The following is a 5,164-nucleotide window of genomic DNA, read 5'->3' on the forward strand; positions in this document are numbered from 1 at the left end:
CCAGAGAAGCAGTGATGCCAGGGATAGGGCAGAGACGATGACATGGAGCAGCTGGAGACTTTGGACCTGGAGAGGGAGAGGGGCAGTGTGTGGACGACAGGGGGGCAGGCTTGTGGGGTATACCCTTTGGTTGGTCGATGAAGCATGGAGGGGATTGTGACCATGGCAAGGAAACGATGTGCGACGGGGTCAATGTGAAGCTGATGTCCTCCCATGTGAACTATCACATAATTCACAATAAAGCATTAAAAAAAAAAAAAAAATACTGTCCTTTTCTTTCATACAGCATTGTTTGCTGTTAAGTGCCATCGAGTCAGTTCTGACTCATGGTGACCATGTATTTGGATTTCTGAACTGGCAAATCTTTGCAGGAGTATAAAGTTTCATCTTTCTCCCATGGAGCAGCTGTTGGCCTTTAACCGCTGACCTTGTGGTTCTCAGTCAAGTGCTTATTGTACATAGCCACTGTGCTCCCCATATGTTTTAATAGAGGTTAAATTAAGCTGACACTGAATTAGAAAAACAGTACTGTATAAGAGAAAGAGGGATTAAAATTGAGAACAGAGGATAAGGGGTCTGTGGCTGTTGTTAAGTGCCTTCGAGTCAGTTCCAACTCATAGCAACCCTGTATAGGGTTTCTGAGGAGTGTCTGGTGGGTTTGAACCGCTGACCTCACAGTTCAAACCAACCTTGTGGTCCAGTGCATTATCCTGCAGCGCCATACCTAGCTGTTGCATATTAGACTAAAAGGTGATCTGGTCAGACAAGTAAATCTATTTTTTTTAAATCACTTTACTTTGCTTAGACCATAGTCACATTTAAATTGACAGAACTCCGACGATAGACAGGACAGGCCTGTCATGCAAGGAAAGAAAAGTGAAGGTATTCATAAAACTTGGAGAGAAGTGCCACAGCCACACAAAGACAGCTGTAGCACTATCAGACAAGAGTGCCTAGGTGCATGGTGGCAGGAACAAGGGGTGCACAGTGGTGGTACACAGCCTGAGACCACTGATGTTTCTTCTCTGGTGGCATTTCCTAATAAGCTTGGTATGCAGATCACTTGTAACAGATGAAAATGGAGTGTTGGTAACTTCCATGTGGCAAATCCTAAATTCTATACATCTCTGATATCATGGCTGAACTGTGAGGTTGCAGAAGTAATCTCTAAACTTCCCAATCCGGGACATTTTAACACCAGTGAGATTCTTAGGCCCAAAATAAATAAATAGGCACACATACCAACCCTACACACTGAATTGAATTGGAGCCAGAGTTAGGATTTCTGAACAGACAGACAGATAAGGGAGAGGCTATTCAAACAGAAGGTCCTCATCCTTCTCCTCAGCCAGAAGCTTTGCAGGTTCTGTCACTTCTCCAGTTGCTCTGTGCTGCTCCAAGTCCTTCTCAGATTTTTCCTTGAGAATCTTTTTCTTCTCCTGTATTTTCTTTACCCTATAGAACTCTTCTCACTCTCTCGCATCCAGCTCTGTGATAATGTAAGAAAGGGTTCGTTCAATCTGGGGAATGATGACATGTTCAATGGCATTGACACACCTGTTCGTTATCTTAATAGCTTCATCCAAAGTAACAAAGAAGGTCTGGAGCGAAGCGAGTTCCACTAGGAGTGCCACTGCTTTGGCATAATTCCTCTTTTTTGCCAATTGTTCCCCACCTCTGGCTAAACCAGTCAGTTCATAGCTGTCTGTTCCTTCATGATAATGTTCAAACACAGGCAAAGTAACACCTGCTACATTATCTTTTTTAGCATGAATCTTCACTTGGGCTTTATTCACATTTTGGATAACTGTGGTGCTGAAGTCCCCGGTTCTGAACTTGGCCTCGGGATACTATGCAAGGGAAAATACTATGCAAGGGAAAAGGCAGCTTCCCTCATCACCTCACCCATCAACATTTTAGTCTCTATGATCTTCTTTAGGATCTGCCAAAATCGAAGCGTCAAGGCATCAGATTTTTTCTTCAGGAGGTTCCGGCCTGTCTGGGCGCCTTTCAATCGAGCCTTCATGATAGTCTGTGCCATTCGCGAGGGAAAGATCTCAATTCGGTCTTTGCCTGACATTCTGATGATGACAGTTTGGCTCAAGTTCCCGGCCGGGCAATCGTGGCTGTGCCAGTTCTAGTTCTCACAGCCACGGTCAGTAAATCTATTTTTAAATCACAACTCTGAGGACTCTACCAAATCACTGATCTTGAACTGCACTGCTCATAGAAGAATTTCAGAAAAGCACAAGAGTATCAGCATGAGTGGCTGTAATATGGATCCACTCCAACAGATAGCACACAGACCTCCACACTAGACCATCTGGGGTTCCCAAGGAAGAGGACCCAGCATTTATAGCACAGGAGTGGTTGAGCCTCAACAACAATCACGTATTTTCATGAAGGCTTAGAGAGTTTATGGCGACCCTAATAAACCTCTCTCTTCTCACTCAGTGATGTGGCCAATGAACTCCTGAGTACTGTCCCCTACATTGTAGTAGCTACAACACAATAGGCCTTTTTTTTTTTTATCTACACAGTAAAACTTATGAATGTCAGAACCTGTGTAAAGCAGAAACCTTTCAGAGAAGGAAGACTCAAATATTTTCCATCTAAATGAGCAATACTAAAGCAATGCTGCATCCTGTGAAAAGTGGAAAACTGTGAGAATGAGAAAAACAAGGTAGTCCTGCTAAGTTCGAGCTCTCACAGGCTTCACTATATACGAGCAATATCAGTGAAATACAATGTAAGCTCCTTTGACTCATTAATTGCTTTAAGAAAGTGATGTGGAGACAGCATATCTGACCTCCTCTGACTTCACGAGAGGGCAGAAGAATCAAATTCAGCATGAGTGCAGGGCAGATTCTTATGAGGCTGAGTTCAGCCATACCTCCACGTCCAATCGCTCTCACCAATTCTGCTTCCAGCCATCCCTACCACAGCACTCTCTACTTTTCAGCTGGGTTTGATAATTTGTTGCAATGCCACACAGAACTTAAGACACCCTACTCACAGTTCTAGGATTTATTAGGGAACTTAACAGGTTATAATTGAGGATCAGAAATGCTCAGAACACTGTTCTTTTGTGAAGACAGCCTCTTATCAGTCATCCCTGAAGGCAGGCTGGCCTCTCTCTGACAATCTTACAAAGCTCTTTTTGTGTTGCTGATAAATGCTCAAAGAACACTTCACTTTGCTATATGCCTCAACCCAAATGGCACTCAGCTCCATGAGCCAGCAAACGTAGCTCCCCATTTAAATGCCTGGAAGCACCATACTCCACAAGTGAGCATCCTGCCCAAAGGTACTCAGCTTTACTTCATCCATGGGCTGGGACACCAAGCACTCTGTCTGGTGCTCTGGCTATTGGTTCTACTGCTGCACCTCAGCTATTCTCCATGTCACAGATTTTTGTACTGGACTAAGGAGGTTCTGTGTGCAGAAATCTCAGGGTCCAAAGAACACGTTTCAATCCTGAGTCTTCTTTCTTAATGTTAGTGAGATTCCCACATACATGATGGTTCATTTAAAACCCAGTCTGTTGTTAGGTGCCATTGAGTCAGTTCCAACTCATAGCAAACTTATGCACAATAGAACGAAACACTGACCATTTCTGTGCCATCCTCACAATCACTAAGAATGAGCCCATTGAGGTTGACACTGTACCAATCGATCTCTTGTTTGGAAATGCCCCACTTTACCGAGAAAGATGCCCTTTCTCCAGGGACTGGTCCCTCTTGATAATATTTCTGAAGTATAAGAAATGAAGTCTCACCATCCTGGCTTCTAAAGAACATTCTGGATGTACTTCTTCCAACACAGATTTATTTGTTTTTCTCGAAGTTCGTGGTACTTTTAATATTCTTCTCCAACACCGTAACTCAAGTGCATCAAGTATTCTACAGTCTTCCTTATTCACTGTCCAACTCTCACATGCATATGAGGTTATTGAAAGTACCATGGCTTGGGTCAGATGCATCTTAGTTATCAAACTGACATCTTTGCTCTTGAACACTTTAAAGAGGTCCTGTGCAGCAGATTTGCCTTATGCAATATGTCATTTGATTTCTTGACTGCTGCTTCCATGAGCAAGCAAAATGAAATCTTTGACAACTTCAATCTTTTCTCCATTTATTTTGATGTTATTTATTGGCCCAGTGATGAGGATTTTTGTTTTATTTACATTGATGTGCAACCCATACTGATGGCTGTGGTCTTTGATTTTCATCATTATTTTAAGTCCTCTACACTTTACTATCAACACTCATGGAAGCAGCAGTCAAGAAATCAAACATGTGTAAGTCAGATGAAGAATGTCATGTCTAAAGATCAAGCTGGACCTTTCCTGAGTATACCTGTGGCTTATTATGTATAGACCCTGTTGCTGTTTTTATATATTGAACATTATGACTAACAAAGCATTCTTTTAAAAGTTAGTACCCACCCTCGATGCAAGGGTTACTTCTAAGTTTGGAGCAGATTTTACTTGTCCAGCTTTGGGAGAGGAGGTCTCTGACTGGATCTAAGGGAAAGCTCTAGTAATTTTCAGGTAAGCCAACCTAACTAAAACGGGTTGTAGTCATGAAGCTACTAGTGTGTATGTGTTGCTTTATTTTATGCTGTGACATTTTAAGAATGTTATGCTGCTGATCATCATAAAACAGAATATTACAATGAAAAATATTGGTAGAGACCTTATAAGTCTGTTATTTAAACTGACTTCAGATGCAAGTTGAGTGTGTGATTCTCACTCAAGATGAAGTCTTAATGATTCTGTTTTTAATCTAGAGAGAACATTCATTCTGGGCTTCCTTTTTTTCATCTGTTTACTGCCATGAAGTTACTTTAATCCTCAGCTTCAAATAAAACTATTTCATTCAGTGTCATAAATTAGGCTTTCAATAGTTACTCTGAGAAACTTTCATACAAATTAGTTTATTTGGAAAATACAATGAAAAATGTTTTTTATTTGACTGTTAAAATCCTTTTTAAAGAAACAATTATACGCACAACAATGTTCATAGCAGCACTATTTACAATAGCAAAAAGATGGAGACAGCCTAAGTGCCCATCAATTGAAGAATGGCTAAACAAACTGTGGTACATACACACAATGGAATACTATGCTACCTTGAAGAACAACAAGGAAGCTGCAAGTCAC

The 5,164-nt window shown here is 41.5% G+C and overlaps 1 protein-coding gene and 1 pseudogene across 1 annotated transcript in view; both read right to left on the reverse strand.

Moving 5' to 3' along the window:
* KIF26B (kinesin family member 26B) overlaps nucleotides 1–5,164 on the reverse strand; it is an 807,257-nt gene that overhangs the window by 215,983 nt on the left and 586,110 nt on the right. The gene's annotated exons all lie outside the window — the stretch shown is intronic.
* Nucleotides 1,314–2,080, reverse strand: LOC102820057 (annotated as a pseudogene).

This window comes from Chrysochloris asiatica, unplaced genomic scaffold, assembly GCF_000296735.1.
Source record: "Chrysochloris asiatica unplaced genomic scaffold, ChrAsi1.0 scaffold00165, whole genome shotgun sequence".
NCBI lineage: Eukaryota > Metazoa > Chordata > Mammalia > Afrosoricida > Chrysochloridae > Chrysochloris > Chrysochloris asiatica.